The sequence below is a fragment of the Typopeltis vanoorti genome, chromosome 21 (genome assembly GCF_054136105.1).
Source record: "Typopeltis vanoorti isolate ZY-2024b chromosome 21, IOZ_Tvanoo_1.0, whole genome shotgun sequence".
In the NCBI taxonomy this organism is placed as follows: Eukaryota; Metazoa; Arthropoda; class Arachnida; order Uropygi; family Thelyphonidae; genus Typopeltis; species Typopeltis vanoorti.
Genome location: NC_143569.1, coordinates 89786235 through 89797252, shown reverse-complemented (window position 1 = coordinate 89797252; position 11018 = coordinate 89786235). Strand labels below are relative to the sequence as shown.

The following is an 11018-nucleotide window of genomic DNA, read 5'->3' as shown; positions in this document are numbered from 1 at the left end:
TGTTGAGCCGTCTGTCATCACTGCGTGCTGCTTAATTAGTGATAGCCTTGGGCCAGATATCTCTGACTGGGTACCAGTGGAGATTGAAAGTTAGATAGGGCTCAAACAGCCTTGCCTACTCCCTATACGGGAATAAAAAATAATTAAAAAAGGGCGTTAGCTGATTTTAGCTTAGCCAATAATTGAATAAATAAATAATAATGGAAACGAAACATGGAAATTCTGAAGATCATTCCACTTCACACCGTTTATTGGAAAAAATCATAAGGATTATATGGCATTCTGGTAGGTTTGTGAACAATTTGTTATACCATTAGTGACAGCATGCGATTTCACTTTTCTTCCAATTTGGTCTACGAATTTAGAAAAGGAATTTTTAAAAAAGCAAGTGGAAATTATGGATGTAGAAATGTCCAAGGAAGATTATTCAAAATAATCTTACTCCTACAATAACTTAACTGAATATGATCATTTTTCATACATAAATGCATAATCAGAATTAGAAGAATCGTAAAAGCAGCGAATGAAAGCAAAAAAAAAAAAAACAGGCAACAAAATCTACCCAAAGCAAATCATACAAAGGTGATTGACTCTAGGACCGATATAAACATGTGATGATATAAACATGGGTGGAACATGTGATATAAAAATATCACATGTTCCACCCTTCCTACTTGGATGAGGTATCAAAGAAAGTTGAGGTGAGCTAACTGAAGTCATATAAGATGCAGCTGAGGATCAGTGTGTTGAATAACAGATCGGGTTTGGATGCGTGTAAATGGTGCAAGTCAATGATGTTAGCAAAGTCGAAATGAAAGTTGTTCCTTTTTACATGAAATTTTTGTTAGATTATTTTACGTATATTTTTGTTTTGTTTTGCAATTTTTGGTTTATTTTTTGATATTCTTTTGAATGTTTTAGTTGACTGAGTGGGCAGTTCAATCTCCTGGCCTCGCCTACTCCCCGTTTATGGGAATAAAAAGGCGTTAGTTGATCTTTTTTTCTTTTAGTTGATTCTATTATGTATATGCATATGTATGAATTCATTTTAACCACAGAGACTATAAGTTTTATGCTACTTTTCATGGTAAGATAATATTGGGGAAATTTTTACTTTTCTAAATTTCTGTTTAGGAAGTCTCCAGAAGTGTTACCAGAGGATTTCGTTCTTCTGTTGTTTAGCCTAAGGAAACGTTTATTTTGTACCCTCTAATGGAATAGATGGTTCCCTAGTTAATTAATTAGAGCGTGAAAAGCATGTCCAACATGGTCACACACACACGCACGCACGCACGCACGCACGCACACACACACACACACACACACACACACACACACACACACACACACACACACACACACACACACACACACACACACACACACACACACACACACACACACACACACACACACACACACACACACTATCTCATATATGAAGAAAATGTGGGATAAGAAACAGAAACAGTAAACAGAAATGCCAACTGCACATTCATGTGCAGTTGGCATTATATCACAGAGTAACAATTAACATGAAAACTTTGACTAGCAAATGAGTTCGATTCGGACCATTATCCAAAGGCCTGGGAATTGACTAGATATCGTTGTAGAATGTGAGATGCCCCTAAAAGTGCCGTTTTCTGGAATTGAGATTATGTTTTATCCTGGAAGCTCAACTGTTCCTTCTTGGTATTGCTCTTAGCGCTCCTATGACAATTGAACTCTTGTTGCTTTCTTGCTCCAAAGTCGTTGAAATTCAATTTGCAGATCCCTATACTTGGTCAGTTTTTTATGCATTTTTCCCCGGCTGTACTATCCCTGGCATTGTCACATCATCAGCAAACCGCGTACAAGTTGTTGCTCGACAAAATAATGTCTGGCATGTTATGTTCAAGATATCTATCTGTCTGAATTTTAAAGTTCCATGATATTTTTGCATTTTTATTTTCAATATCTTTATTAACTGTGTTTCCAGGGATTTTGCAAGTTGGGAACCGATATTTTTTACACAAGTTCCAGCTTTTGCAAGCTCAAGCACAAGCCTTTGCAACTTAATGAGGTCTTTCTTTATAGTCTGTATGAGCAATATTGCTGCAAAAATTAGTTAGTAGTCTACTGTCTCATATTTATCTCTCTCTGCACGGTCGACGCTTGCTGTCGTTACGGATCTTTCTAATCTTCGCCTTGATTGCATTCGTTTATAGTGCTTCTTCTTGAACATGAAGTCATTGCCAAATTAAGCGACTGTCAACTCCCTTCAGTATTCTTCAAATATTGACCTTGGAGTGCTTTATTGTTCCAACCTTCTGATCTTTTTGTCATTTCTTTCTCCTTGCATTCCTTTTTTTTTTTTGAAACTGCTACATTCACAACTTTTTCTTTGTAAGCTCAATTAGCCGCCTTCAGTGCTCGACCTTATTATTATTATTATTATTATTATTATTATTATTATTATTATTATTATTATTATTATTATTATTGGAATAGAGCATTTATTTATTTTGTTTATATTTGCGAAAAATCCAAGAGAAAAAAAAATAGATTCCACTTTTTTCCTCCATATCTCTCTCTCTCTCTCTCTTTTACATTTGATTTAAATTACGTGGTCTCACACCGGGCGATTAATTTCATCGCCCGGTGTGAGATCACCCTCCGCTTATTGGAGGCCTGAAGTGGCTTGAAAATGTTTTCGTTTGATCTCTAGAGCACGGTTTCCGGAATATGCAAAGATAAATAAAAAAATTACAAAAATATAAATAAAATTGATAAAAATGAAAATCCTTAGCCCATCCATGGTACAAATGTACTATATATAGGTTTACTAATAACCTTTCGTGACAGGAACCACATAAAAAAAATGATTCACTTATTTTCAATAAGTGAATAACAAAGCCAGCTACCACCAAAAATATAATACGACATATCTTTTTAGAGTATTATACATCTCCCTGTTTTTATTACTCTTCATTATGAACATTTTACAATTCAGTTCTAACGATGAGAAAACTGCTGTTTCTCTTGCAGAACAGTTTTTTTTTTTCATTATTATTATATCGTGTAAGGTAAGATTTAAAAAAAAAAAAAAAGAAAAGAAAAAGAATACGATGCATGCAATAATTTCGTCTCTTTCGGACTTTCCAACTACAAACAGAATTGTTCAGTCCTTCCAAGACAATATACATGTTTCTACCAAATCGGATTACATTTTGCATTAATCTTAAGTTTTCAATTCTAGCTTCCAGAGGATCTTAATTAAATGTTTATTTCTGCAATTTTAATAATGCTGTCAATAATTAATTTTAATTTTAATGGGATGGGAAGGTCTTTTTCCTCGTATAATTATTCAGCACATGATACACACACACACACCGCAATGATCACTGGGAACTTTTAAAAAGTTTGTTGTTCACATTCCTCTACGGATGTAGCGTACATCGGCGCAACTTTGAGTATGACGTTCATCCGGGCTGTTAGCGTCATCGCTAACATTCTTTTGGAAGTTACTTACGAAAAGTAATGCCGAAAATAGCAGCATTCACTTTTTTTATATTTCTTAAAAAAATTAATATGAGATTTGTGTATTTATTGGGCATATAAAAGTTTCGAAAGATATTGGAAACACTTTTCAGAAAAACAGTGTAACTAATGTAACAGCCAAGGCTGCTACGTATACACGATACTTTCCTCTCGTGTCCACGCGATGGAGTACCTCGTGCAATAACAGTAAACCACTGGACACGGCATTTTTAAGCCACTGTAAGTTCACGAATCCTAATTTAGTACGTAATTATGTAAATTTGATATTTTAATGCCGTCTTATCTTGTTCAATTTGTGTGTTTTGCTATAATCCCTATCTTATACTGTTTTCCCGATTCGGGACGAGGTTCCATGATGAGCCACACTACTTCCCTTGTACTGTTGCTTCCATTACTGAAAATCAGGGTTAACAGAAATACTTGCTTATGAATTTTCCGGCAGAGTGGAAATTTAAAAGGATTGTTGTAGTAATATTTAATGAGCAATGAACTTTGCGATGTTTGGTAGTGTTTGTTGCATGGGTAGTGTATGTGAAAGCGGCGTCCACAAAAAATGTGCTGATTAGTTAAAGAACTCGGTATAAAATATGAAATTTACGGATTATTATTAGTAGAATGTTTGTTTATACTTACAACCAGATGACATTGTTATCCAATTGTTAAGGTTGTTTCCTTAAATTTGAAGACGTTTGTAATAGGTAAATCTAATAATGCAGATTTGGAAAGTATACAGTAATACAAGACTGGAAGACTATTGCAAGTTTCTTGGGTAGGTTTCAAGTACTGTATTAAGGGCATTCATCTAATTCTTAAATATGTTTTTCAACTGAGTTTGATAACCTTGTGTTGGGGTCAAGCACTTTTTTTTTTGTTGTTACTTTGATATTAACAGGGTTGTTATGTTCATGAGGTCATGTGACGACCCACAAGTGATATTATTAAATGTATAGTGCACTGTTCGTTGGCTTTTTTTTCTTTTCTATTTCTACGACTTTTTCCCGCATACATCGTTTTTATTTTAACTGTAATGCACTGATGTGCTCTTCATACATCAGTTAAAAAAGAGAGAAATCTTTTCAGTATGTTATTTAATATTTTTGATATGCCCTAATCTGTGAGGATTAGAATGAAAAAAAAAAAAAAAAACCCTTCATACATTTAATTTACTGAAAAGGTTTTATTGGATTGATGCAGGAGAAATATTTCAGTTTACTAGTGATGCAAGAACAAGAGGTCATCCCCGGAAAATAAGTAAGAGTGTGGTTAACAAGGACTAGATTTTTTTTTTTTAAATTAAAATTTTTTTTTTTTTAGTTTGGTGAATGAGGAGAATGCATTGCCTGACTCAGTTGTGAGTGCTTGGTTTGTCAGTGAGTTCAAGGAGAGGTATGATATATATTGTGTGGATAGTTTGGATCTTTTGCAATGAGCCTTCATACACCATGGAGATGTCTCTATAATAATAATATGTTATTGCCATGTTAATAACAAACAAAACCCCTGTCACGGCAGTGTTTTCTTTTCTTTTCTCAACATTATTGTAATTCATAAAATTATTATTTTACTGTAAAATTTTTAATCTTTTGGATTTGAAAAACTTGTGTTATTATTATCATCATCATCAGCAGTAGCCCTCCATGGAGTCAACAGATGAGTGTTGAAAATATATATATATATATATATATATATATATATATATTTTTTTTTTTTTGAACTGGTTAGTATTTATTTAAATTAGGAACTTAACATTAAACTTTCAAGAATGACTGGCATTTAAAAATTGTCATCAGCAGCAGTAGCCCTCCATGGAGTCAACAGATGAGTGTGTTTGACTACATGGAGAACTCATCATGGGAATTCCTGAGATAGTAACTCATCAGGTCTATTCTGAAATCATGAATTACTAATTAGGCAGCTCTGTATATATATATTTTTTATTTTTTTTAAACTGGTTAGTATTTATTTAAATTAGGTACTTAACATTAAACTTTCAAGAATGACTGGCATTTAAAAATTGTCATTAGTCATTTGACACTTAATACAGATTGAGAAGATGTGAAGTGCAGATGGGAGAAATAGGTGTAATATGAGTTTTAATTATCATTTATTATTATTATTATTATTATTATTATTTTATGTTTTAATTACTGAATTACAGGACTCAAGCTATTGAGTTTCACAAAGAGTGGATTCTCCTAAACATAATAAGTTTCGAAAGATATTGGATGACTATTTGGTGGGGAGAGATGATATTCATGGGAGTTGAAAATGAATGCAGTCAAGAAAGGAGTAGAAGCTGGAATTTTCTCTCATAGAGTAGGGAATGATTGGAATGGCTTGCCTTTGGAGATGGTGAGTGTAAGTAGCGTGAATAATTCAAGAAAAGGTATGACATCTGGTGTGGGTGATATGCAGCCTCTGTCGATGAGTTCATTACTCTCTGGAGGTCTATATAATGTTGCTCCTTAATGACTGATTATTATACAAATTGTACTCATTAATTGGATGATAACTTATAAATCATTTTACTGTCCAATAAAAAAATATATAGTAATGTAGCTAACTTCATTCTATTTTGAACTTATTCTCTAAGAACAAGTGTGATGGAAGTATCACACAATAATTCCTCATTTAATTATTCAAAAAAATAAATCATCACGGGTGCTCATGATCTATTCATTGCCTCAACTAAGATGTAGAATACTAATGTTAATAATCATTGAAAGTAATGAAAGATAATGCCGGCCTGGTTGGCCAAGTGACTAGCGTATCCGCTCTCCAGCCAAAAGGCTGTAAGTTTGAATCCCGCCATGGGCATGGATGTTTGTGATTGTCTGTGGAAATATTAGTGGTGGTGGGTAGTAGATGGCGTTGGTGTAGTTGCAGTTTGTTGTAGTTGGTGGATATGAGTGGTGGAGACCAAGTCTCCACCACTCATATATCTTTGGACTCCCTGGAGGTGTCACATAATAATAATGAATAACATTACAGTATCTAGTTTGTTTGGTTTTTCTTGAGCATTTTGCTTAAAAACAGGATAAACAAAAATGAAATAGTTCTGCTTTCTACAACTTTTTATAAGACTCATATACAGAATATACTATAATGTTCCACAGTTCTGGTTGCCTTGGTTTTGGAAGTTGGGGAATAAAGAAACAGTGAAAAATATTCTAAGATAGGTAAGCAAGATAATATCAGAATTGTTGAATGACTTGAGGTTCTGAATCTTGGTTGTCAATGTAAAAATGGAGAGGAAGGAATGTGACAGTGATATGCAATATGAGAGGATTGTATACAGTAGAAAGTTTTAAAACATAGCAGGAAGAGGTGGAGAAAAAGCAACAGGTAGGCTCTGTAAGTGACTTAATAATGTTATGAGCAATGATTTAAAGAATAAATTTTTCTCCTGTAAATGTACTGAGTAAATAAAATGTACCAATAAGAAGGGCAGTGAATATCTTTTTATACCAAATGAATTTAGAAAGAGAGATAATAGCTAGGATGGACCTACTTGATAAGATTTGTACATTGCATAAGTGCAGTAATGTTAATAATGGTGAAATGCCTGTAGCAAAATGGATGTTGAAATACAGAAAAGACAGAATAATTCTTATTAGAAAATGAAATATGTGCTTAAAGTCCTCTGAATTAGTGCATTTATCAAGGGCATTGGTCTCCAAATGGAGGTCAGTGTGCTGACTAGTATGTGCACACTAGAATGTTGTACCAGTCTACTGGGTATTTGAGCATGGTTTAAATGTTTGTCATAATATTGCTTTTTTTGTTTTATTTCATTTTTTGCTAGTCTTCTAGACAGAACAGTTTGAAGTTGCTACAACATTCTAGAAGATTCTAGATAACCTTCTAGGAGGAATTCCAGAAATGTTTAAATGTTTCTGTTAGCAATCATTCTCTGAAGAAATGCCTCTGTGTTGAACTCTACAGTTAGTCTTTGACTGGGTTCTGTTCTGATGATCCCATCATAATTCAGAAATTGCTATGTGAGCCATAGGGATATGTTAACTGTTAACTTGCCTGAATGCTAAAATGTATAAATCTGTTTTTGTTTTATTTTAAGTATTTTGTGTAAAATGAAATAACATGATTTAGAGATCATAATATAAAATTACTCAATATGGTACTGCACTGATAAATAATGAAACATGAGTGTACAGTGTCTATGCCTACCAGAAAGGAAAAAAAAATCAGCTGGAAATGTGGAACAAGAGTGCTTCTATAAAGTTGCTTGAATGCTTTTGGAGAAGACAGGAGACTAGGTCATCAACAGCCAACTCTTGAAATTCAGGAATTGTAACAAACCAATCTGATTTCTAGTTCACCATATGTGTAACTTATGAAAGTTTAGGCTCGTATGTGGGGTTCTTTATAAGTATGCACATTACATCTAACTTACTTTGGACATTTTTAATTTCTGCATAAATTTCTCTGCAGGGAACAGTTGCAGCTTACATTCTGATTACTTTACTAAATCTCTCCATGTTGGGATCCATTTCATCAAACAGCAGAAATGCCTTATTAACAGAGGCAAATATCTCTGGTGTTTGAAGAATTGGACTCCAACGTGGAGAGATTTAGCAAAGTAATCAGAACTTTCTCTACTTCTTTTAGCTCTGTATCATTTGAGAACTCTTCTTTCACAGCTTCCATTTAATTGCTCTACTTGTCTATCTCTAACTCCAACTCTTTAGCTACCAGTATTATCTTGTCACCAACCTGTTGTAAGGGTTTATCTTTATCAAATCCAGTGAGTGTATGAATATCTATTTTCAGTAGCTTCTTCCAAGCACAATTCATACTCTTTGCTGCGATTTCGCTCCATCCTGAATCTACATTCTTTGTACAATGAAATATATTGTATTCCTCCCAAAACTCCTGAACTGAGGATTTCTCATTTCAGTACAGGCAATAATAGCTGGAGCAAAAGTATTTCTTAAATAATGCCTTAAAGGTAGTATTAATACCCTGTTCCATGTGTTGTTGCAAGAACAAAGTGGTATTTGGTGAATGTCTTAATGAATGGCTGTCAAGGACCGATGCTATTGTTATTATTAAGAGTGAGACCTCCAGGGAGTCAGGGACTCATCGAGGGAGGCCACATACTACACGCATCATACTTATTCTCGAATTCATTCACACTGCTTGCATTCACGACATCCAATGACAATCCATTCCAATCATGTACCCCCCCCCCATGAGAGAAAAATCTAGCCCTCACCCCTTTCTTAGCAGCATTCATTCTCCGATTCCAAGGATGCCCTATTTTCTCTCCTTCTTTGGAAAGGGGAGAAACAATTCCAAAGGAACCTAGACATTATTGTATTCCTGATAAGGGGTGTACAGGGGTGCTTAAGGGTCAAATGTGTATCACTGGGAGGAGACCTTCACATAGCCTTTTAAGAAAACCGACTGGGACTTATGACCTAATGCCCCATCCTCGCCTTCTTGTGGTGCATCCTGTTAGGGATCTACCTGGATACTGAACGAACGAGGTTGGAGTTATGGCAATTAGGGATTTAGTCAGCTAAATCCCAATAATTATATTAAGGAATGTGGAGAACCGACTGAGGCTTATGACCTAATGTCCCATTCTCACCTTTTCGTGGTGCACCCTGTTAGGGATCTAGCTGGATACTGAACGAATGAGGATGGATTTATGGCAATTTGGGATTTAGCTGACTAAATTATATTATTTTTAGCTTAAATTAAAATGTAAAATGATGAACAAAATGGCAGAATTTCATGCTGGCTGGAACGTTGCTCAGTTGAACAAGGACCTCATTGTTCTTCAGGGAATCAGGGTGAACAGCAAAAAGTCAGCTACTGGAACAAATCCCAGAACACATCCCAACTCAAAATCAACAAAGTTCAAGATTGGTACTATGAACATAAGAATCATCAATGGAAAAGAAATGAAACTAGCAGAAGAATTGGATGAGTAGCAGATTGACATAAATAGGTGTGCCGGAAACAAAGAAGACAAAAACAGGTGAGCTCTTTCTAAGTGACAAATACAAAATGTTATATTCAAGCAATAACAATCAGAGTAATGAGGGAATATTCATATTATTATTATTATTTGACAACTCCAGGGAGTCCAAAGACTCATTGAGGGAGGGCACCTGCTCTACAGCTTCTCCACAGCTCAATCTACCAACTGACCACAACTACACCAATGCCATCTACCACCAACCACCACTAGTATTTCCAAGGACAATCACAAACATCCATGTCCCCGGCAGGATTCGAACCACAGCCTTTTGGCTAGAGAGCGGATACGCTATCCACTCGGCCAAACAGGCTGGATATTCAACACTAAATATGAGGATAATCTTGAATGGCAGGCAATATTATTATTATTATTACGGGCGACTCCAGGGAGTCCTTAGACTCATCAAGGGAGGCCCTAAACATCATGTCCACACAACTATTCGGCATTCTCACAGTATCTATCATATCTTGCCTTGAACTCATTCACTGTCATAGCACCCACAACAAACTCTGGCAGCTTAATACCCTTGCTAACCACACTCTTGCCCAGCTTCCATAGATATTCTCTAGTTCTCCCACCACCAGTCCTGATCTCAAAAATATCCTCTGAATTAATCCTATAGAAACCCTTCAGCAATTTGAATGTGTCAATCATATCTCCCCTCTTCTGCCTATCAACCAGTTTCTGCAACCCTCAAATCTTCAACCTGTTCTCATGAGGTTCATGCCATAGACCTGTTATCATCTTGGTCACTCCTCTCTGGATCCTCACCACCTCCTCCCCATCAAGAAGGAACCGAGGTGACCAAATCTGGGCACAGTAGTCTAGATGAGGTCTTATCAAGGTTCGGTACAGAGTAACAATAACTTGCTTGTCTCTGCTCGTCAAAGTATTTTTCAACAACCAAGTGATTTGATGAGCTGATTTAGCCACTTTTGCTATGTGTCCTCTAAACTTCATCTCCCTATCCACCAACACTCCCAAGTCCCTGGCCTCATCAATCTCCTGGAGTACAATTCCACCAATGTGGTATACTGCTGCTAATCTTTTCACCCCAAAATGCATAACAACGTTACATTTTGTCACATTAAATTGACATCCATTCTCCTTAGCCCAAAACTCCAATCTACCCAAATCATCCTGCAAGATTTTGATATCTTCTGCATTCACTATTGCCCTACCCAACTTTGCATCATCAGCGAACAAATGAACTGTTCCTCTTAGATCCTTCCCTATACCATTAATGAACAAATTGAACAGCAGTGGTCCAAGAACAGAACAGAACCCTGTGGCACACCACTAGTCACAGGCCATCTTTTGGACTCTACTCCTATAAACTACTCCCTGATATCTCTCCATCAACCACCCACCTATCCATCTCACCAATCCTATATCCATTCCATATGTTTCAGTTTACGGATTAGAATTCCATGTGGTATCCTGTCAAAGGCCTTAGCCAGGTCCAATA

The 11018-nt window shown here is 35.7% G+C and overlaps 1 protein-coding gene across 1 annotated transcript in view; it reads left to right on the top strand.

Moving 5' to 3' along the window:
• The first annotated feature begins 3631 nt into the window (after positions 1-3631).
• Positions 3632-11018, top strand: part of LOC150095096 (uncharacterized) — a 332715-nt gene continuing 325328 nt past the window's right edge. Inside the window, exon 1 of the mRNA XM_090411047.1 lies at positions 3632-3759. The gene's annotated coding sequence lies outside the window, so the exon portion shown is untranslated. The remainder of the gene's footprint in view (positions 3760-11018) is intronic.